This window comes from Pleurodeles waltl, chromosome 4_1 (genome assembly GCF_031143425.1).
Source record: "Pleurodeles waltl isolate 20211129_DDA chromosome 4_1, aPleWal1.hap1.20221129, whole genome shotgun sequence".
NCBI classification, from domain to species: Eukaryota; Metazoa; Chordata; class Amphibia; order Caudata; family Salamandridae; genus Pleurodeles; species Pleurodeles waltl.
Genome location: NC_090442.1, coordinates 238,294,603 through 238,319,566, shown reverse-complemented (window position 1 = coordinate 238,319,566; position 24,964 = coordinate 238,294,603). Strand labels below are relative to the sequence as shown.

Below are 24,964 nucleotides of genomic sequence, written 5' to 3'. Positions count from 1 at the left end.
CTCGCCACAAAGCAGTTGAGGATGAGGTGACCAAAACGTTAGCATGGGATATTATCGAACCCTCCACAAGTCTGTGGTGTTCCCCTATCATACTGGTTCCCAAACCTGATGGTACTATCCAGTTCTGTATAGACTTTCATCAGTTAAATTCCATATCTATATTTGATACATATCCCACGCCCCTGGTGGATGGAATGATCAAACAATTAGGATCCGCCAGGCACCTCACCACCTTAGATCCCACAAAGGGGTATTGGCAGATACTTCTGTCCTTGAGAGACCGAGAAAAGACTGCTTTTTCCACTCCTTCTGGTTTTTACCATTTTAAGGTGATGCCTTTCGGATTACATGGAGCCCCCGCTACATTCCAGAGATTAATGGATACTCTTATTCAGGACCATAGATCACATGCAGCCGCTTACCTCGACAATATTATCATATTTAGGGCCAGATGTATCAAGCAGTTTTGCCCATTCTGTGTCGATGGGAAAATGTGTTCGTACATATGGCCCTTAGTCCTTCATGGGACTCCCATCTTCGACACCTCAAGACGGTTAGCGACACTCAGGGAAGCGGGACTGACTGCAAATCCCAGTAAGTGTTGAGTGGCCCAGGAATCTATACAATATCTAGGATCATCACACATGGTACTATCAGATCCCAAGTGGACAAAGTAAAAGCCATTTAGGAAATCCCTTGCCCCACCACAAAGCATCAAATTAAATCTTTTTTACGATTGGTTGGGTATTACCGGAGATTCATTCCTCACTTTGCTGACAAGGCGGCTCCTCTCACCAACCTACTGCAAACCAAAAGACCCAACCAAATAATTGAATTAACACCCCAACAACAAGATAGTTTTAACGATCTAAAAGTCATACTATGTAACAATCCGGGTTTGCGCTGTCTGGATCTTTCTAAACCATTTATCTTACAGACAGATGCAGCTAATCAAGGACTAGGAGCTGTCCTATCACAGCCTGACAACCAAAACGAACTACACCCAGTAGTATACATAAGTCGTATACTGTTACTCAGACAGCAGCATTATCCTATCATAAAGAAGGAATGTTTATGTATCAAACGGGCAATTGAAGCACTTCAGTATTATTTGTTAGGACAGTAGTTCACTTTATTCACAGATCACGCACCGTTGACATGGCTTTCGCATAACAAAGACACTAATCCCAGGATTTTACTGTGGTTTCTAGCACTACAACCCTTTTCCTTTCAGACAGTCCATCTCTCAGGCAAGTATCAATCACGGCGGACTACCTATCTTGGACACCCGGATCCTCATGGCCGATCAACCATGTCACGGAATCCCCGTGACGGTCCTGGCATGGAGCAGCGTCTCAGACCAAACTAGTGACAGGTGAGGTGACGGGAAGCCATAGGAAGGAGACAACAGAGTACTTGAGGCGAGAGGAAGAAGACGTGGGACCCGAAGAGTGCGGGAGGCGAGAGGAAGAAGATGTGGGACCTGAAAAGTGCAGGAGGTGAGAGAAAGAAGATGTGGGACCCAAGGAGTGTGAAAGGCGAGGGAGAAATGAGCCGAAACCTGGGGACTACAGTACAGCAGACTGGCAGCGGGCCTGGCGAACAGATGGAGAACATCCACAAACCACTCGACCTTGCAACATTCCTTATTTAATAAAGACACAACCAGAAAGGTCGGGGAAGGGGTGAAGACTTAATATACTGAAGGGTACAAAAAGGGGAATTGGTTTTTTTTTTTGACTTAACACTATAAACCCCTCTGTGCACAGTGCCATGGCGTGCTCTTCACCCCAAATATATAGTAAAGCCACCCACCCTACCCACACAAGCACTTCCCATTACCCATCCTGATAACCCCAAAAATAAAAAGCATTTACCTGATCAAAGATCCTTGGTCCTTTCCGATCTTCCTCCGAGGTGGACTGGCTGGAGCGAAGGAAGTGCCAAGAAGTATGCCTTTCAACCAGAAAAGAAGACAGAACGAGAGGTTTATCAATTGTATTCTGAAGAGAACCCAGACAAGGATTTGATATAAGGACTTTAGAGAGGCAAAATTATGTAAGATACACAATAAATGAACATCAGTGACCCAAACAAGTCTACCTACTAATTCTTTTAGGAATAAACTCACGCCAAGCGATCTTGATGGCGCATCATATTTGACACTATTCTTGAGGTCAATGGGCACATCCTAGAGGGTTCACCAAGAGGTGCACTATTGATATACATGAGGGACATTCCCCCGGAGGTGTGCAAGCTGACCACACTCATACTATTGATTGCAAAGCATTTGGTGGCGATGCATTGGGGGAGGCAGCTGTTACCACAGAAGGCGGGATAGCTTTGCAATGCGACCTACTATCAGGGACAACTAATACCAAATTTGGAACTGATGTTTGCAAGATCATCCCCCAAAGACATATGATCCCACTTGGAGATGTTCTTAAGTGCCCAGTGTGCAGAAGTGAGAATGGCTGCCACTCTGGACTTAAAGGGAGCTGATCGCTGGACTGTCCACAGTGCTACAAGTCAAGCTCATTAGGCAGATATAGAACTTCGCTGAGTGGTAGGCATGTTCATCATCCTTTCTGCTGTGACTGGAGCCTGCCTATCAGGTGTCTTGAGTCTCTTTACCCCTGCTGAGTGGCCACTGCTCTCTTCTTTCCCTATCCCCCTGTTGTATTAATGGAAGTACAAAATTTACAATCCAATTTCTCTGCCCATGTAGAATCAATGTAGCATATTATACTACTTTGTTTGCCCTTTTGACATGGTCTGAATACTGTACTTTGTTGTACTGACTTACATTTCAATAAAACACATTTTTTTTAACTCTTTATGTCTGATTATCTTGCCTAAGGGTCTGCAGTTCTGACTGCATTGATGCTAAAGCCCTAGTCATCTCAGAAATGGAGAGAGGGACACCTCTTCTAGGGTCTGGAACTAATATTGGGACTAACCAGAATCCTGGGACTCCATCTTCAAGTGGGCAGATTTTATTTTGATAGGCTTCCCTTTCTGTCAAGTTAAATCCACTCTCCTGAATGCCAGAATTCTGTGGAGGCAAAGATTATCCGCCAATGCCCGCTGAAGTTTTTTTCTCTACATGCAAGTGTAAATACTATGTAAAAGGGAAGCCACCCCGTAGGGAAGGGGTTCGGGAAGAGAGAGTAAGATACATCTTCAAGTGTCTTCAGGTCTACACTCAAATACTTTTACATTCTTATCTTTTTTTATGGTCTCTGGGATTAATATGCTTTACAATTGAATATGAGAAAAAGATATAACATACAAGGTACAATACTGGATCTTAATTAACAGAGTAACACAATAAACTATTGCAGGACTTATTAATTGTCTTGACTCTAAGACTGTCTATAAGGATGTTGTCTCTGGGTTCTTTAACAGTCTTCTATTCTTAGGTTTCTCTGTTGTTCCTTGTAACAGAAAGCGGAATGTTTTTAATTGTTACAATTTCAAATGACTATTAGCATAGCACTCCACAAATCTACCAGAACCATATGATAATGTTTTCGTCTTTATGATAACTCAAATATCAGTATAAACGTCCAGGAAATGCCACCTTGCCTGCTGCTTGGGTAATTGTCACTATAACACACATGCTCACTCTCTTAAAAGGTTAATTCTGTGCTTCGAGAACTTTAAGACCTCACCTTGATTTATTCATTTGGGAGTTAAACAAAATAATCAATTGAATTTCCCTTAAAAAACTAATTTATTTTTTTCTGTGTACTACCCTTTCCTTGCAGGTTTTGATTAACTTGCTGGTTCTGGAGTCTATTTGAGTATTTATAACATCACAGATGACAGCTGCTCCCGAAGGCTTGGGAGACCTCAGAAGAGGCCTTCAAAAATGGGAAAGGTTATCCTCCACCTTGGAGGCCTTTTAAAACAAAGGCCAAAGGGTCAAATATAACGGGGGTTGGAGTCTATCTCAATTGTAGCTCTACTGGGACAGTGGGACAAATATAGGTTGGCCAGAGAAGGTTTTAGGAGCAGCTTAAGGGGAACACGTCCTGCAATCTGACTGTGACATCATGGAGTGAGAACAGCTTCCCTAGGTAATCAAGGTTTTTTACCTGCATTCCAGTGGCTGGAGCATGGAGACCCAGACTCTGAAGTGAGGAAGATAAAGAAATCGCGCCACCTTTAGAAATTCTTTATTAGCAAACGGCTGCTGATTAGTTCTTTCTGAGCAATCCCATTTGATGGAAGGGGTGAAGGATAGGATTGCAGTTTCTGTTGTTAAAGGGGAGAAAGTTTCCAGGTGGGGCGTCTCCTTTTACCTGTCTCAGATTACTGTTTCAGGAAGATGATGGCAGCCAGGTGTAGAGATCTCACACTTCATTGTCACATGTGTTGGATACTCTTTCTTGGAGCCAGCCCCATTGTTACCTGCTGTGGGAACAATCACTTTGCACAACAACTGTCTGGAGAGAAGCCTGGAAATTACATCTCAAAGAAAAAGCAGCTCAACCAGTTCTGAAGCCTGAGACAGTGGATCCACATTTTCTGTCTTGAAAATGTGCTTATCACTTGGTTCCAAATGATACTACAGTGTTCCAGTTCCACGTACTTCATGACAAAGGATGGAAGTGCTCCCTAGAGTACTCGAAGGACTGCTGTGAGACCAGGGCTGGTGAGTATTACAGCCAGGATCCCAGAGGTGAGAGAACATCATCTAACTTCTGCAACTTGCAGTAGAAGCAAAGATTTACCTAAGCACCTAGTGGTCTGCTGCTCAGAGAAGTAAGGAGAGCCTGGCCCTGTAGGAGGAGAGAATGTTCAGTAAAAAAAGAAGCCCAGTTTGTCTCCAGGGTGTGTTGCAAACTGAAACAGCTGAACGTTGAGAGTGAAGTGCAGCCCTTAACGTCCATGGCACTTTATCATATATAGAGCGAGTGTTTTAGATGGAAATAGTCATGAAAATTATATTGTTTTATTTGAGTATAAAGAAAGACAATTATAATGGCATAAATTGTATAAGGTGCTCCAGTGTGTTTATGGCGCAGTGAAAAGTGACAAGGTGAAAAAGGTGCGCCGGTGCTATATACATATATGACTGGAATGAATTATAGTGTTGTCCTGGGATATCTATCTTTTTAGATATCCACATCCACATTTGGCCAAGTTAGAAACCAGTCCACAATGTTATGTTTTGTCGACGTTTCGACCCTATTGTAGGGTTAATCAGTGCAGGGTCATCATCAGAACAAGGATTGTAAATGTAAATTTGCACTTGTATAGCGCACTACTCACCCGTTAGGGTCTCAAGGCGCTGTACTCATACCACTATGGAACCCCTCCTGGCTTTTCCCTGTGAGGTGCCCACTCCTGGGCACCCCCAGGGTGAAGCCAGGCATCCAAGCGCTGTTGGGGCCGTTGTGGAGATTAAGCAAGCTATTGCCCAGAGTTGCAGAGTGGGACCCATTAATTAGATTAGGCACCGAGGCAAGAATTATCTGGTCCAAGGGAATTGAGCCCAAGACCTGCCAAAGCGGGACTTGAACCCTGGTCTTGAGCCAGATCTCTGCTTCAGGGTCTGCCGCTCTAACCATTGTGCCACACTTCTCCACAGAATTATCAATGTGGAGACACCTTGAACAAGACAGATATCAGATATAAGATTTTTGTAAAAATTCTTACAAACACTACACAAATACTGAAAAAACAGATATCTGTCAGGGATTCAGCGCAAAGGGCGTACCTGATAAATAAATAATGAAAGACATGGGGCCTTCAAACATCTAACCATGGTACACTAACCCCCACAGACCCTCAACCTTTTTTATCCCAGGGTCAGGGGGAGAGGGCACCCCAGAGGGGCAGGAGAGGTCAAGGGAGAGGCAGAGGCTGGCACATTTACTTCCAGGAATCTCACAGAGAGAAGCAGACACGCCACCAATATTACACTTGGTAAAAAAAAAAGTCTTGACAACAAGGAACCCACGAATTACAACTCTCAACATGGCTCCCATTTTTAACTTGTCTAAGCGCAGATTATCTCCTGATAAATATTCTGTACTGAGTAAGGGTCTCCTCTTTATGCCCACTTCTAGAACTAATTTTTTCAAGATCAAACTAGAAATGAAAAAATTCTTTAGGAAGGTCCAATTAAATCGTTTTTTTGCTAACAAGGGATCTCCTGGGACATTAGACACCACAGGTTTAAGGCCACCACCATTGATAATCCGCTTCCTGATGATGGCCCTGCATTGAATAATCCTACAATAGGGTTGAAACGTCGACAAAAGATAAAATTGTGGACTGTGTTTCAACTTTGTCAAATGCGGAGATCTAAAAAGATAGATATCCGAGGATAACACTATAATTCATTACAGCGCACCTTTTTCACCTTGTCACTTTGCACTGTGCCATAAACACACTGGAGCACCTCATACAATTCATGTCATTATAACTGTCTTTCTTCATACTCAAATAAAACCATAGAATTTTCATGACTATTTCCTTCAAAAAACACTTGCTCTATATAAAATAAAGTGCAGTGGAAGTTAAGGCCTACACTTCTCCCTTAGGGACCATTTGTGTCTGATATTGTGTATACCCGAATCCCTGGGTTATGCGTCAATCTCCCAGTTTCTAGATAGAATGTTGTGAAGGGGTGGTCCTGATCTGAAGTCTGCAGGATGCCCTGGTCCTTGCTGTGGTCTGCATAATAAAGTATTCACCAAGTTGTCAGCACGTGGCATGGCATTCCTGCCATCAACACCAAGAGCTGCTGCCACTTCCACTGCCACTGGAGGTGCCCACCAAAGAGAAGCTGCTAAAAGGGGCTCAATTGCCATTTTGTAATGTCCTGCCTTGGTGCCAAAACTCAAGATTGTGAATAGGCAAATCATACTGACCCAAGCCTGGGACTCACCAGCGTTACTAAGCGGGTAATGTAATGCTGTGTCTGCATGAACTGAGAAACTTACTGGGACTTTTTGACACCAAAGACAATTGAACTGACCAATGCGCCAAAATTTGGGGGTATTCATTAATCGTGATTATTTATGCCTAGCCAATACCTGTACCCATATCTCAACCTGAGCTCCATGAGGAGACAGAAGAGTGGAGAAAGAAGACAACTCCTTAAGGATATCACCTTTTCATTAGATCCTGTAATGAATCCCCTTTGGAGTGTGTAGTGTTTAATAATGCTGTGTGTCAAAATCATCACACAGAGGACGGAGCAGGTAAATCAGAAACTCCACTTTATTCTGTGATCAACTATAAAGAGCCACTCCAGCACAGCTCTCAGACAGTCTCCCTATTGTTCACTGGTCTTTCTACCAAACAACAGCAAACCAGATTCCATCTCAGAACGTCCACCCCAACAATTCCAAAGTACGGTGGAGCAAATATGGCAACAACTGGAATGAACATACACAATATTTATATTCAGTACATATAGAGTACTACACTGTGTGCTTTCTTTCACTTAGAGTTGAGTTCTGAGCTGTTGCCAAACCACTACTTCCATGAGAGGAGAGACTGCTCGCTTTCGCTACCAAGTCAAGTGCAAAAGGGGTTATACTTGGTTCAATTTGCAGAGCCATAGTATGGCATACCCCAAGACACCAGTTGCAAATGCCCTCAGCCACCACCTTTGTGGCCCAATGGCCTCTGTCTGCCCTGTGGTCTTAAATGTGCTCTGACAGATGGCATAGCAACGTGGGCCACTGTGAAACCACATCAGGGGTATGATGTACTATGTAAATGCTAAAATGCAATCTACTCAGATTTATTTTAAAGTTCTGTAGTTTTTTTTGGCTATCAGCTCCAGTGTTTTTGCAAATACTGAACACTCACAGTGCATACATGACTTTCAATATGCCAGTCTTCTTTTTTTCCTTACTGTGGAACATTCATAACCAACTCAGTGATAAGATGTGAGATTTTCTCTAGAGTTGTACTTTAACATCTGCATTCTCCAGTGTACTACCATGTGCTCCCATGTGAGTGCCTCTTCTTGAAGTTTAATTGACCTCCTGCATATGTGACTACCTACTAACCTTATCACATACTCCCTTTTACAATATCAGCTCATGATGTGGATCATTTTTATCTTTCGATTGTGCTGTACTTGCGAAATCTCTTGTAATTAAAAAATAATTCCCATTGGTTGCCCCCCTTGTCACTCTTGTTCCCTTACTTCCCATTGGTCAGCAGCTCACCCTTAAAAGGGGCTTAGAGCCCACCCATTACTTACCTTTACTCACCATTGGTTGGCTCCCACATCACTGTTGCTTCCTTACTTCCTATTGGTCAGTAGCTCCTCCTGGCCTTCGGCTTCCTCCTGGGTTTCAGAGTCTTCATCCACGCTGTAGAGCATGGACTAAGTACTCCTTCCTATGGCCAGTGTATTTCCACTGGCTACTGGTACTCTTTTTCAAAATTTTCACATGCACTGTTAAAGAATGCATGTGCGTTCAGTCCCTCTCCTTCATCACACTGCCCTCTGCCTTTGTTTTCAACCTCCCCCATGACGCCCTCCTGTTCTCCTGTTTCTAACTGACCCCCCTCTTTCCTTGTTTCTAAAACCCCAGTCCTTTTCCTACTTTCCATTGTTTCTATCCCACCTACAGTTTTGCTCACCCCCTCACACACTCTCTGTTGTTTCTCCCCTCCTCTTCCCTCGTGATGCTTGACTCCCCAGCCCTCCACGCTGTTTCTTCACATGTGGCACAGCAGCACAGGTTGCTGTGCAACATGGCTTAAAGTAAAAAAAATTCTATGCCTTGATCAATGCTGGCCTTGTCTTAGTGCTTGTATTTTTTCTTTAAGCCACGTTGCACAGCAGCTATCTGTCTATGCAAAAACATTGACAAAGCCAATAGATTTTGTATAGTGGGAACCTTTTGGCGTTAACAATGTTTGTTCTAGAACTTTTGTTATGTACCGGTTAAGTAATTGCATTTTAGTGCTGCTAAGATATTGATGCTCACTCTCATTTCATGTATGCGTACAATTATGGAGCTGTGTGCATTTGATGATGTTGATTTAGGTTAGATAATAGATTAAAGGCCTGATTTAAAGTTTGTCGGATGGGGTTACCCCATCACAAGCATGACTGATATCCCATTCGCCGTACTACAATTGCATTATATACTATGGAAATGATAATACGACTGACGGGATATCCATCACGTTTATGACGGAATAACCTGTCGCCAAACTCTAAATCAGGCTTTAAGTCTTTTCTCAATTCACTGCATGTGTGTGGATTTTCCCAAGGGTTCAATGTGTCCATGTTGGGTAATGTTAAGAATGCTAGCAGGAATGTGAATGAATCTCTTGTGTAAGCCACATTATGCAAGGATAGTGTTTTTCACAGTAGGTGGTAGGACATTAGAGCCTTTCGAATGTCCTATACCTACTACATATTTGCTCACTTTATGGTGCTTGTGTCTTTGGATTTTTTTTTCTCTAGCTGCTCCGTGGAATTATCAATATAGATGATGGTTTCACATCATAGGAAGTATGGTATTGATTCTGAATGCCAAGCATTGTTGCCCCTGTATCGTCAACATAAAAGAAATGCAAGTAATTTGTGGAGAAATAATGCCAGATTGCCTGATTTCCTGAAATGAATTTGAGGTCCAGCTTCATGGGATGCAATGGGCAGAGGTGATGTGGTCTTCCATTCACCTATAACACTGTCATAGAGAAGTCCAAAAGCAATCCAAAAGCAGCCTCTTTGATTTGATACAATGGGAAGTTAAAGAACGTGGAGGCTGACTGGTTGCATTGAGCTAGGCAAAGTTGAGGCTGAATGTAAGAATGTATTCATGCAGGATGAGGAGATTAGTAGTAGAAAATGTATTGTTTTAGTTAATTAAAACCATAACAATATTTGAAAACACTATCTAAATTAAATAAAAGGAAACTATCTAAAATGAACCAGCACGTACTCTTTTGTGGTTAGTAATTAAAAGAAAAAAAACTAGAGAAAGTGCAAGTTGAGTGATAGCTCTCCCCTGTATTCTGCCCACCAGGGCTATAGCGTTAATTTCTCCATCCCAGTTATTAACCCCTTCGCAGCCAAGGACGTAACGGTTATGTCCTTGGCTGCGGCGCTGAGGCGTAAAGGACGTAACCGTTACGTTCTTAGACTGCCTCATGGGGGGGCACGCTAGCCTCGCCTCGGCGCCCCTAGTGCAGGGATGGAAGGAGAATCACTTCCCCTTCCACCCCGCTCCCCCTAACCCCCCTAGTGGCGTCTGAAGACGTCAGTGCGCAATTGCGTGCTGACCTCATCAGAGGCCTGCCCCTCTGCGCTGGAGGAGCCGAAAGAGGCATCAAAGGAAAGTAAAGGCCTTACCTTTGATGTATTTCTCAGCATTTCTGCTGCCCGATCGCGATGCAATCGGGCAGAAGAAATGCCCACTAGACACTAGGGAGTTTGTTTTATTTGTATGTTACGCATAAGGGGACCACTCCCCATGGGGAAGAATTACTTTTAGGCTATTTCTGCCCCCACCACCCTCAGGGACAGATCGGCCTATTATAATTAGGCTGATCTGCCCCCAGGGGGAGGGCAGAAACCGCTAGACACCAGGGATAATTTGTTTTTTGTTTATGTTATTTTTTTTTATATGTGGGGAGGGACCCTTTAGGTCAGGGTCACTCCCCAGGGGGGGGCAAAATTACTTTTAGGCAATTTCTGCTCCCCTTGGGGGCAGATCGGCCTATTTTTCTTAGGCCAATATGCCCCAAGGGGGTCAGAAACCACTAGACATCAGGATTTTTTATTTTTTTTCGTCAATTTTACGCAAGGGGAGCGACTCCTTAGGCAAGGGTCGTTCCTCTGGGGGGCAAATTTATTTTAGGCCATTTCTGCCTCACTTGGGGGCAAATCAGCCTATTTTTATTAGGCTGATATGCCCCCAAGGGGGGCAGAAACCACTAGGCACCAAGGATTTTTTTTGCGTCACTTTCACGCAAGGGGAGCTACCCCTTAGGCAAGGGTTGCTCCCCTGGGGGGCAAATTTATTTTAGGCCATTTCTGATCCCCTTGCGGGCAGAGCGGCCTATTTCTATTAGGCTGATCTGCCCCCAAGGGGGGGAAGAAATGGCCTAAATACAATTTTCCATCCTGTGTGGATCGGGGGTAATTGCCCCCAAGGGGGGCAGAAAGCTCACCAGAGAGCAGGGAAGATTTTTTTTTTTCAAAATAAGAGGGTGGGGGTAGGGCCAACCCCCTCCCCTATTAAATGGGGCCAAAGTTGTTATGCCCACCAGTGGGCAGATGGTGCAATTACCCCCTATCCACACCATGGGGGCAGAAAGTCAACTAGATGCCAGGGAATTAAAAGAAAAAAAAATAGTGTGGTGGTGGCTACCAACCAGTATGGGCATAGTTATGCCCCCTCCCCAACTGAAGTGGGTAACAGTCTTTCAGCTCTTCCTGCACACTAAAACATCTTATCCCATGGCAAGCATGAGGACATTTGAATATTTTGGGTGTTGGTTTTATATTTGGGCCATGAGAGCTTGGCTAACTCTCAAAATCGTCCCACTTGGAATGGTGAGGGCTGCGCTTTTTGGACTTTGGGACGCTGCCATGTAGAAAAATCCACAAGACCTAGACACATCTGAAAGCTAAACATTTGGGTGAGACCAGGGTGGTGTCCTTCACAAGCACCACGCACCATTTTCTTACCCACAATGCCAAGCAAACCTCCAACTTTGCTGGAAATCACACATTTTTTCCACATTTTTGTGACAGAACCTTCCAGAATCTGTAGGAATCCACAAACTTCCTACCACCCAGCATTGTCTCATCTATACTGATAAAAACTCTGCCTAAAAATCTTTTTTTTTTTCAAACTGCCCTTTTGGACCCGCTTTGGGTACCCCTCAATTTCAACATGTTTTTGGCTCTTCCCTGTCACAGACACTTGGCCCACCTACACAAGTGAGGTATCATTTTTACCAGGAGACTGCGGGGAACGTTGGGTGGTAGGACATTTGTCCCGGTGCAGTGATCCCACACAGAAATGTGGGACAAATATGATTTGTTAGCTACATTTGAGGACTGCTGAGGATTCTGAGTAAGAAAACACTGGGGTAGCCACGCAAGTCACACCTCCCTTGACTCCCTCAGGTGTCTAGTTTTCAGAAATGTCTGGGTTTGGTAGGTTTCCCTGTATAGCTGATGAGCCCAGGACCAACAACACAGGTGCCCCCTCCCACAAAAACAGGTAGTTTTGTATTTGATCATTTTTATGTGTCCAGATTAAAGTGTTTTGGGGCATTTCCTTTCGAGGGCACTAGGTCTACCCACACAAGTGAGGTACCATTTGTATCAGGAGACTTGGGGGAACGCTGGGTGGAAGGAAATTTGTGGCTCCTCTCACATTCCAGTACTTTCTGTCACCGAAATGTGAGGAAAAAGTGTTTTTTGACCAAAGTTTGAAGTTTGCAAAGGATTCTGGGTAACAGAACCTCGTGAGAGCCCCACAAGTCACCCCATCCTTTATTCCCTTAGGTGTCTAGTTTTCAAAAATGCACAGGTTTGGTAGGTTTCCCTAGGTGCCGGCTGAGCTAGAGGCCAACATCCACAGCTTGGCACTTTGCAAAAAACAGCTCTGTTTTATTTGGGAAAATGTGATGGGTCCATGTTGTGTTTTGGGGCATTTCCTGTTGCAGGCGGTAGGCCTACCCACACAAGTGAGGTACTATCTTTATAGGTACTATTTTTATCAGGAGACTTGGGGGAAAGCTGGGTGGAAGGAAATATGTGGCTCCTCTCAGATTCCAGAACTTTCTGTCACCAAAATGTGAGGACAAAGTGTTTTTTTGGCCAAATTTTGAGGTTTGTAAAGGATTCTGGGTAACTGAACCTCGTGAGAGCCTCACAAGTCACCCCGTCCTCGATTCCCCTAGGTGTCTAGCGTCTAGTTTTAAAAAATGCACAGGTATGGTAGGTTTCCCTAGGTGCCGGCTGAGCTAGAGCTAGAGGCCCAAATCTACAGCTAGGGACTTTTCAAAAAACACGTCAGATTTCAATGTAAAAATGTGATGTGTCCATGTTGCGTTTCCTGTTGCGATCATTAGGCCTACCCACGCAAGTGAGGCACCATTGTTATCAGGAGACTTGGGCGAACATAAAATAGCAAAACAAGTGTTATTGCCCCTTGTCTTTCTCTACATTTTTCCTTCCAAATGTAAGCCAGTGTGTAAAAAAGACGTCTATTTGAGAAATGCCCTGTAATTCACATTCTAGTATGGGCACCTGGAATTCAGAGATGTGCAAATAACGACTGCCTCTCAACACCTTATCGTATGCCCATTTTGGAAATACAAAGGTTTTTTTTATACCTATTTTTCAATCTTTATATCTCAGCATATTAATTGCTGTATACCCAGTACTGATTGAAAACCCATTGCAAGGTACAGCTCATCTAATGGATCTTGGTACCTGGGGTTCTTTTTTTTTTTTTTTTTTTTTTTAAATTGAGCAGTTGCAAATCCTAAGAGCAATACAGAAATCCCATTGCAAGGTACAGCTCATTTATTGGCTCTGGGTACCTAGGGTTATTTTTTTATTTTTTTATTGAGCAGATGCAAATCTTAAGAGCAATACAGAAACCAGGACATATTGTCACACTTCGTCATACAGAGCTTCATTGATACTTGAGTAACTACAAACGATGATTATAATAACACTTTCGTAACACATCATGTTCAAGATACTACCTCAAAAGTTGGTCCCCAAATATCCTCAAATTTGCGACCTGCACCTATTCTTTGTGCATACAGCTTTTCCTTTGCGCTTTCTACCTTCATCTTTGCCTCCCAAGCTTCAAATGTAGGGGGAAAGGGTGATTTCCAAGCTTGTCGAATCAGTGATTTCCCGATCAAAGAGGCTATAAAAAATAACTGCTTTGCCCGCAACCTTAAGTTCGGATGGTCCGAAATTCCAAACAGAGCCTCCAAAGTATCTGGAATAAGTACACAACATATCTTCCTACTAAGCCACTGAAAGACTTTACCCCAAAAATTCAAAAGTTTGGGGCAGGTAAAACGCATATGCAGCCAGTCCCCTGAATTATCATTACACAGCAGACAAGAGCCTGACACAGTTGGGAATGCTTTACTAATTTGAACAGGGGTGCGATAAAGCATCCATTTTGCGAAAAAAGCCATTCTTTTAAAATTAGCCCCTCTAATTTTCTTGTAAGAAATGCTATTGTAATACCTCCAGGTTTTCAGCTCAATTTGGCACCCGGTGGACTTTTCAATCTTTGATAAAAACAGGAAAGTACTCGCGTTGCTCCCCTGGGGATTGAGGATCTGATACAAACTGCCTAATCCCCTCTGATTCCCATAGAATGCCTGAGATGTAAGAGAGGGAGGTTGATCTACCAAGGGAATAAATGGAAGAAAAAAATGCCGAATCTGAAGATAAGAGTATTTTAGAGAGTCAGGGATAGGAGCTTCTACCTGACATTGATCCCAGGTCTTGACTTGTTTACCTGCTAAAACGTTGGAAAAGCTTGTAAACCCCGAATTTAACCATTGATGTGCAGGAATCAGCTTTAAGCCCATTATCCCTGACTGGGTCAAAGAAATTTAGGAAAAAAATGAAGAAATATGATATTTTTCTCGAAAATGCAAAAGCCTAGCATACATTATGATGGGGACTTTATATCTAGTGCGTTTAGGTTGCCTTGGAAACTTAAGAAAAGGGACTAACTGGCAACCATTCTCAACTAGCATAATATTTCAATAAAAGCTAGAATTAGGGAATAAGGCTGCATTAGAGGCCCAAAAGTTTGGAAGGGCCAGACCCCAATCTTCCGCTGCAAGGGATAGAGTCTCCAGCTGAGCCCTTGATTTTTTATTGTCCCACACAAACTACCATAGCAGTACATCAAGTTCTTTAAAAAAAATTGATTAATTTTGATAACCACGCTAGAAAAAATTAACAAAAGAAGCGGAAGGATCATCATTTTTACCAGAGCTACACAACCAATAATTGATAGCAGAGAATCTTGCCATTTTTGTAGTAGGTGTTGCACTTTCTTAAACGTAGGGACATAATTTAAGCCAAAAAAGCTCAGAAAAATCATGGGAGACATGGATACTGAGTCCACATCTCCATTGGGAGAACATTCTCAGTGGCATTAAACAATAGGGCTTCTGATTTAGAGTGATTCAGCATGTAACACCCCAACTCTGTAACAGCCATTATTTTGCCAAAAGCCCTAGCTGTACTCGAAGATTCTGCTGCCAAATAGAGAATCATATCATCAGCAAACAGTTTTAATTTCGGGGCTGGGTCATAGGAGCAAGAATAGAAGCGTCTTGACACATTGCCACCGCTAAGGGTTTGATTAATAATGTGAAAAGCACCGGGGAAAGGGGGCATCCCTGATGCGTACCCCTCTGGACTTGAAGAGTTCCTGCTGTAAAAGAATTGATAAGAATTTTTATTTGAGCTTCAGAATGCAGGTTGCGCAAGATCTGAATAAATTGACTGGGAAACTTAAATTTAGCGAGGGTCTGAAAAAGCACCTCCCATTGGACTAAATCGAAGACTTTCTCAGCATCCAACATTATAATGGTTGCTGGTTTATCATTATTAGAATAGTAATCTACCGCCTGAATTAAAAAGTTGGTATTTGTCACTAATAGCCTACCCGGGAAAAAGCTGCACTGATCTTCGTGAATAAGATCCTGCGCTACTAATGTCAATCTTCGTGCCAATATTTTAGCTAAAAGCTTAAAATCAAAATGTAATAAGCTAATCGGACTATATGAGTCCGGTTTCTGAGATGGCTTATCTTTTATTTTAAAACTGATCACTGTGGCTCTTGTAAAGGATGCATGTATGTCTGCTCCCTGCAGAATACTATGAAACAGAACAACGAGACACCCTGCAATCTGATCTACCACGGTTTTATAGACTTCTGCCGGAATGCCATCTTCCCCAAAAGCCTTCTCGTTTCGTGAGGCCATTATTACCTCCTTTACCTCATCGAGTGAGATTAGAGAAATAAGGTTTGCCCTTGCAGATATATCTAGGCTGGGTAGGGTGTTTGAATCCAAATACTGCTTAATCTGCTGGACGTTAGGTGGAATGGAACATTAATATATTTTTGAATAGTGAGAAACAAATACTCTTTCAATATCTTCTGAATGGCTTAACAGCTTATCAGATCCCTCCTTAAAAATAGATTTAGTGGTGCCTTTTTGGGCTTTTATTTTATTGACAGACCTGGCCAGAAATTAACCAACGTGTTCACTTTCTTCGTACCAATTCTGCAAGCTTGTATGTTGATTGACTATCTCACGAGATAAAAAATAGTCGCTTATCTTAACCTGTGCCCTTCTTAATCTTAAAAGCACCCCTGGTTTTTGGGAAGTCAGAAGGGCCCTTTGTGCTTGGTTAAGCTCTAGTTCAACCTCATTCACCTTTTGCTTGTTAGACGTAACCATAAAAGCCTTATAGATATAGATTCTCCTCTTATATGTGCTTTAAGTGATTCCCAGATAAAGAATGGAGATGCTGAGTCTTTGTTAGTTTCAAGGAAGCTAGTAATGTAGTTTTAAAAATCTGTACCCATCCTTCGTCTACCAACAGGGATTTATCAAAACTCCAATGCGAACAAACTCCCAACTCGCCAAAAACATTAAGGTTGTCCTGGGGTGCTGAATGGTCTGAAAAAGGATTGCCATTTATATAAGAATTGTTACGAGGAAGAAGGAATGAGCTTAGAATGAAGTCTACTCTAGAAGCCGTATTATATAGTTTTAAAAAATACGTATAATCATAGTCCTGTGGATGGTCAGTCCTCCAGGCATCAACCAATGCCAAATCTGAGATAATTTTAGCCAGCCACTAAGAGACTTTAGGTTTATTCTGCTTCTTGTTTTTATGAGAGGAGTTGATTTGAAGATCAGGAATAATATTCCAATCTCCTCCAATGATTAAAAGGCCGGGGAGTAGACTTAACACCTTATAAAGGCTCTGGAGGGCAGTAGGATCGTCCTCTAATGGGCCATTAAAGCTTGCAAAATTAATGTGATTATTTGAAATAAGAGAGCTAATTACAACCCAACAAGCCTGCGAGTCACGATATACCTGATATACCTTCCCCGGGAATTCTTTAGTCACTAAAATGGCGACACCTCGAACAGCGGCATTAGCCGAAGAATAGTAGGCCTGAACAATAAAATTAGGGAGCTAAGGGATCTTATTCTGGCACTTTAGGTGTGTTTCCTGCAAGAGAAAAATCTGAGATTGTGAAGTCCTGAGTCACTTAAGTAAAGCAGCAAACTTAACTTGGTTAGTAGTGCCATTAATATTACAAGAAATGAGTCTTAATTCATCACCTAGCCCCATTTTACCGAACGCAATCATCCTGTGTCACAGTCTTGGGTACCTCCCATATCGATTCTTTGTAGAGATACTCTTTCCCAATTATAATCAGCTTTGTCATCTGCTTTATCATCTGCTCTTTTCCCCCACCCTGGTGCAGACCCCCTCAACCTGAGGCAGGATCTCCTCTCCCCCGGCGGGACCAACCCGTCATGACCCCACCAGACAGTGATCCGCACCCCACCCCCAAACCTTTACCCACAGACCCAACACGAGTGCATTGACATGGCACCCCTAGAGCCCTGATCTTGGGGTACCTATGGTTCTTGATGAACCTACAAGCCCTATATATCCCTGAAACCGGAAGAGTCCAGCAGAGGTAACGGTATATTGGTTTAAAAAATCTGACATGGCAGGAAAAAGTTACAGAGTAAAACGTGTAGAAAAATGGCTGTGTTTTCCACCTCATTCTCAATATTTTTTTATTTCAACTGTTATTTTCTGTAGGAAAACCTTGTAGGATCTACACAAATTACCCCTTGCTGAATTCAGAATTTTGTCTACTTTTCCGAAATGTTTAGCTTTCTGGGACCCAGCATTTGTTTCACATCCATTTCTGTCACTAACTGGAAGGAGGCAGAAAGCACAATAAATAGTAAAAATGGGATATGTCCCAGTAAAATGCCAAAATGGTGTTGAAAATTGGGTTTTCTGATTCAAGTCTGCCTGTTTCTGAAATCTGGGAAGATGGTGATTTTAGCACCGCAAACCCTTTGTTGATGCCATTTGCAGGGGAAAAAAACACAAGCCTTCTTCTGCAGCCCTTTTTTCCCCATTTTTTTCAAAAAACCAAAATATTCACTGTATTTTGGCTAATTTCTTGGTCTCCTTCAGCGGAACCCACAAAGTCTGGGTACCTCTAGAATCCCTAGGTTGTTGGAAAAAAAGGACGCAAATTTGGGGTGGGTAGCTTATGTGGACAAAAAATTTATGAGGGCCTAATCGCGAAGTGCCCCAAACAGCTAAAAACAGGCTTGGCTCCTGAGGGGGGAAAACGCCTGGCAGCAAAGGGGTTAACATGTATTTGATGGAACAATCAAACATGCGCCACAAGCAAGTATTTACCCACATCTGTGCACATCAAGTTGGATGAAAGCTGCTGACCCCTACAATCTGTCCACCAGGGCCATGGCATTAATTTCTACATCTCAGTTATTAAAACCTATTTGATGGAACAATCAAACATGCCCCATAAGCAAGTGTTTATCCAATTTAAAGTTTAATTAAGAATCGTCACAGTTAAGACTCGCCATAATAGAACCTCTGCCTGAAAGGGTGTTTCTATCAGTAAACGCCTTTTTTAACAACTTTGATCGAAGGGGGCGTAAAGTAGGTGGATAGAGTCCTAATTTTTGGCTTTACAAAGTCTGCATCCTAGGGATCCAGTGTAGTCCCATTTTGGCCGGCTTGCCAGTGCTGGAGTGCGGCCAAAGCCATGGACATAAAACTGCGCTTTATATGTGCTGGATAGGGGATGCCAAGGTACGCTGCTGGTTTCAAAGTGCATAGCTATTAATCACTGTCCAAGCGTGAGATCGGACGCTGGAGTCAATTTTATCTGCCAGGCTAGAGTGTAGTTGTGCTGCTTTGTTTACAGCTCGTTTAAAAGAGTCATATGATGAATTTGTAGCCCATAATTCTGCCAAAGTCAGTATTTTAATGGATTTTTCTAAATATTCATGTTAGGACGGCTTTGGATCACTTTGCAGTGCCGCCCAGGGGGCACTGTTTAATGGAATGTCCTGCGCTATTTTGAACCAGGATTTTATTGCAGCTGATCTTCTATCCAGACGAATTGGAGACGAATTGTTCTTTGCGGCAAGGAGAATGCTTTCCTGTAGTGCAATGTGTCCATCAGGGATGCTTCTTGACCTATTAGGGCTGCACTTGCATAAGTGACTGTTTTTTATTAATCAACCTTGCAAAACAGTAAAGTGGGCCCATTTTCCATCTACGTTTAAATATCTGCTTATATCAGAAGTGCCATATTCAAGTTAGTTATCCATTCAGGATTGCTGCTTCAGCAATATTTTGTCAGGATCTGCATGGTCCAGTGTCATTCCACCCAAACTGTTTCTCTCCCCTTAACAATTCTGTATGTCCCCTGTCCTTATTCACAACGGTCAGTCAGCTTGCCCCTTGTGCTTATTCTCCCAGTTCCCCCGTGTGCTATCCCTTCTCCCACGCGTTGCCCTAATTAAGTAATGACATTAGCCTGTTAGTCTCTGTCCGTTTCAGTCAGTCCCTCTGTGATGGGAGCCTCCCGGTACCTAAGTCGTGTTCTCTCAGGCAATCTACCAAAAGTTCCCAGGCTTTGGCCCTATCAAGTGAGCCCTGTCCCCTACTTCCTTCCTGAATGAGCACCACACTCTCGTATTCTGTGCATCTGAGAAGTTCTCTTTTCCATTTAACTAGGTTTGGACCCCCTGTGATCTTTCCAGTGCATGGTTATTTCTCTTTTCGCCAAAACCAGGGTGAGGTCTGCAAATCTGGCGGTAACTTTGCGATTGTTTGGACGAGAATAACCTCCCAATAGGCATCCCAAGGGCATGCATGGGATGACTCTATCGGTGACTTCATTGACAGTCATTGTTACTCCCTCCTAATACCCGGCTAAGTCCCAAATTATATGAAGCAGTTCTGTTTCCTGCATTCTGCATCTAGGAGAAATTGCAGAGGCTGTGCGGAAATGCCTCACAATCTTCCCTGGGGTGAGGTAATCCCTGTGCAAAATGTTGCAATTAATCAATTTAAATCTCACATTATGGGCTATTTTATAATTTGCATCCAGGATTGCAGTCCACTGAGCCTCGGTAATCAGGTGTCCAAGGTCCTCCTCCCATTTTTCTTTTAGCTCTTGTAGGGATTTCACCATCAAAGATCTGAGAGCCAGGTATAGGCATCTCACCGCTTTCACTTGTCCCGTCGTGGTGCATAGCACTCAGCAGCCCTCGTGACCCCTCATGAGCCCTTCATGAGGTGGGGGCTCACCAATGGGCACGCACAGCAGCTGTTACTGCCCGGTGTAGGAGGAACAGACCCCTGGGGATCTCAAATGTTGTGCCAAAGTCCTCAAAGGGCATCAATACCCCATCTTTGTAGAAGTCTCCCATGCGGGTGACCGCAGCTTGGGTCCACCCAGCCAATTTCCACAGTGTATCTCTCGGTAGCAATTGTTGCAAGCTTTGCAATGGGAGATCTGGGAAATAAAGTCTGGAAGTGTGAGTACTTTGCAATGGGCAGTTCCAACAGTATTTCGCCATCTGAAGTCATCTTGCTCTCTGGGATTCATCGCCCTGGATTAAAGAATAGTTGCAGTAGTAGAGAGAAACTAGGGGTAATTTCATTAACAACCCCATCTGGGCGCAACTGGCCGACAGCCACTGGGTAAGCCACTGGAGTTGTGAAGCCAGATAATACCCCCCAAAATCCGGAGCAGTCAGTCATCCATCTATAGTCAGGAGTTGTAACTTGGCAAGGGCTGCTCGGAGTCTGCCTGGTTCCCATATCAGTTCAGTGAGTAGTGATGGTAACTTGTTAAAATCTTTGCAGGGGATGATTATTGGTAGGGTGGAGAACAAGTAAAGTAATCAGGGAAGCGCCATCATTTACTCTAGGGCAGTTCTGCCAGCCACCGATAAATGCAGGGTTTTCCAGAATGCTATACTGGACAGAAGGCTCCTGATGGCTGTACCAATATTACCCTCAAATATTTCAGACAGGCTCCCTCCCAGATGAGGTCACAGGAATTCAGAGGTGGGGAGACATCATGACACAGCTGGAATAATCTTGACTTCTGCCAATTTATTCCTAATCCAGAGGCTTCACCAAAGCCCTTCAGTGAGGCTATCGTCCTAGGCAAGCCTTCTTCCATTTTATCCAGAAACAACAGCATATCGTCTGCATATGGGGCAACATTATGTTGTCTCCCTCCCACTTCCAGGCTCCTAAACACAGCTCCAGTTCGTATTATGCTGGCCAGTGGTTTGGTAGCATAGGGCAAACAGTAGGGGGGACAGGGGGCATCACTGTCTAGTTTCCCGTCCTACCAGATAGAGATTGTTCTGCCTGTTTTGACCTGTGCTGTAGGGGCTGTGTATAACAGCTTGGTCCACTGGAGAAACCTCGGGCTGATGCCCATCTTCTGCATGAGTTAGAGATAATCCCATTGGAGACTATTGAAGGCCTTCTCGATGTCTATTGCCACTATGGCTGCTTCTTGTTTATCTAGGACTTCCGTCACCAGTATTTTAAGGAGCCTATGGATATTCCTGCATAAGTGACTGTTGGAAGCGGTTTTCCTGAAATTATTGCTAATAAGGGCTGAAAGGAAGGGCCATCCAGATTTTTCTTCAATGAACTAAAGGTGTGGATTAGTGCCTTCCCTTTTTGCTCCATATACTGTTTTTGGTGTTGAAAACTTCCATTTGAGGCCAAATGCATCCGGAGGTACATGTAGCGGTCTACACTTAAAAAGAAGAGTTATTTAGCCAAACCATAGCCCCACCTCCTGGATGGCTTGAGATTGACATTGTTTTCGATTTTGTTGTGTTTACCTCTAGATGGTTTGGTTTGATGTAGATGGCCAAAGCGTTGACTAGTCTTTGCAAGCCCACTTTCATCATGCTAAATAGCACAATGTAATCCTCATAAGCAAGGTGGGAAAGATGTAGCGTTCCAAGCCGATGTGGGTAAGGGCCAGATGTAGGAAGGTCCGAATTTGCGATTGGGGTCGCAAAGACCCACCTCATCAATATTAATGAGGTGGGTCGCATTTTGCGACCCCATAGCGAGTCCCTGCACTCACAGGGATGAGGGCCTGCTGAAGTCAGCAGACCTCCATGTCTGTGACTGCTTTTTCAATAAAGCAGTTTTTTTTTTCATTTTGCAGCCCGTTTTCCTTAAAGGAAAACGAGTTGCAAAATGAAAAAAATTACAAAACCATTTGGTTTCTTTTTTTCAGTGTAGGCAGTGGTCCATTGGACCACTGCCTGCTATGAAAAAACCTTTATGCCCACATTCACAAAGGGGAAGGGGTCCCATGGGGACCCCTTCCCTTTTGCGAATGAGTTACCACCAGTGTGACACTGGTGGTAACTGCGAGTTGCTTTGCGACCGCATTCGCGGTCACAAAGCAATTCTGAATTGCGATGCGAGTCGCAAATAGGAAGGAGCACCCCTTCCTATTTGCGAGTCGCATTCACAAATTGCGAGTCTGTACCGACTCGCAATTTGTGAATGAGCATCGCGTTAGGCTGTTTGCATGGCGCAAACTGCGATTTTCGCAGTTTGCTCCATGCAAACGGCTACCTACATCTGGCCCTAAGAGTCTGCCTGATCCAGTGATGGAGAGATGTCTGCCATGAATAAAATTGAAAAAGTGAGGTGCCAGCATGTATCCCTGCTTGAGGCCTTGACTAGTTGATATTTTTCAAGATAACCATGTTCAGTCACCTATTTTCATATGGATCCAAGTGTCCGAGGAGAGCTTTATATAGCTTGGAGCAGCTTTGTTGGGACTCCCCATTTCTTTAGTTTGAGCCAGAGTAGCCACCTGTTGACACAGTCAAAAGCTTCTTTGAAATCGATGAAGCAGAGATGTAATTGCTTCTTTGATCTTTTATTTGCTCCATCACATATGTGATTTTTGAAATATTTGTTATTGTGCCTGTGCCGTTCCTGAAACCTGATTGGTTCAATAGAATTATATTGTTCAAGGTAGACCAGTCGATCAGATCAGATAGTACTAGGGAAGCATAGTACTTTGCTTCTGCGTCTACGAGCACGATCAGCCTGTAGTTTTCAGGATTGGCCCTATCTCCTTCTTTGAGGATTGAGTTAATGATGGAACTGTGCCTTCTCTCTGGGGTGACCCAATTTGTCTGAACTTCTTTGAAGAGCAAAGATAAAACTCCTGATCAGTATTTGGGATCTTTTTTAAAGATAGCCCTTGGGATAGCATTAGGGCCGGGTACACCACTGAAGCGTCCTGCAAGTTTGACTTCTTTAACCTCAAGGGGTGAGAGCGGTGTGGGACTGCGGTTGTCACCACTGTTGCAGTCGTAATCGTTGGAACTGTTTATGGAAAATACATTGGTTAAATAAGAGACCTATTGTGACTCTGGTATACTGGAGTGGCTTGTCACATTCGTTGGTCTGATCAGGCCATTTATTTTTTCCCAGAATTTCCCGGACATTGTCTGCCTAACATCAAATATTAGTCTTGTCCAGAATCCCTCTCTGACTGCCTTTCTTTCCTCCCAGATTTGCTTTCTGGACTGTTTATTTAGGGCTTTCACTCTTTTCCAAAGAGAGCACTGTAGGGCTCCTGTTCTTAGGCCTCTAGTGGCTTTCCTCAGCTTTTTTCTTTGCACCATACTCTTGGCTAAGGGTATGTTTGGTTGTTGTATCACCTTGGTTGGGTCTGTTTTCCCTGACACAGCTTATGCTAGTAGTTTCTCGCAGAAATGTGTCCATGCCTCTGCTGGCTCTACTGGTACTCATATTAGACATTAGGCTTCTCGCCAGATTTGCAAGTGCCCATGTCCACGTGGCATTGGGGTGTAAGCCCTAAAGTTAGCCCTTGATATGAATGATCACTTTCTGTGGAACATAACATTTTGTACTGCCAAATTAGGGGAACTAATGGCAATGAGCCAATTGTGTAACAAATCACTGATCTTGAGTTTGGGACAAAATAAGTGTAGTTCAGAGGGATGTCATCAAGGAACCATCCTTTTAGCACTCTCAGGCCTGGAAATTCCTTGGTTGTCACAAATCCTTCACAAATTATGTCACACAGTTTAGTGGTGTGCTTTGCCTAAGCTGGGATTTGCTAGAATGAGTTTTCCACAGCCAGCATATCATCATCACCCGGAGAGTGTATTAAGTGTGTATTAAAAACCTGTGTTAAGTTTATTTCCGATGTTGGGTTGGCTTGTTTGAGGTCTGTTAAGCTTGAAGCTATTGTTTCCAAGAGCTTTGTTTTTCTTGCGGGATTGGGATGAACATAAACATTAAACAAAACTAATGGAGGTCTTTTATCTTTTGACTAATTAGTAAGCTTTATTATTTGTAGGCCCGAATCAGCTGATGGGATTTAATGGATACAGATGTCTAAGCTGAGCTATATGTATACTGCGAGGCCCCCAATAGGCCTGCCATAGTATTGTGTCCAGGAAATGATAGTGTACGAACCAACCAACTGGCAGTGCTACTATAGACCATGTCTCTTGCAGTGCTATGAAGTCAACGTTTTTCCAAATTTCCGATGGAGATCCCTCTTGTAGTAAGGTTCTAGCTGAGCTATATTCCATGACATTAGATGTAGGGACGAGCGCCTTGGTCTGAAGCTTTGATTCATGGTTTTTTTTAGGGATTTAATGCTGCGGCGATCCACTCCCACTGTACTTCAGTTGCATGTCTTGGTGACCACTCTTTACTTTGCTCCCCTGTTCTGACAGTTGAATTACTTCTTATACTCCGCAAGGCTGAGTAGGTGGAAGCAGTTCCTTCACTGGCCGAGATTTTATTACTCTCTATGAAGGG

At 43.4% G+C, this 24,964-nt stretch overlaps 1 long non-coding RNA gene across 2 annotated transcripts in view; it reads right to left on the bottom strand.

The window, feature by feature from the left end:
- LOC138288501 (uncharacterized) overlaps positions 1-24,964 on the bottom strand; it is a 121,462-nt gene that overhangs the window by 12,169 nt on the left and 84,329 nt on the right. For both annotated transcript variants that reach the window (XR_011202422.1, XR_011202423.1), the window contains exon 2: positions 1,878-1,956. This is a non-coding gene — a long non-coding RNA (uncharacterized lncRNA). The remainder of the gene's footprint in view (positions 1-1,877; positions 1,957-24,964) is intronic.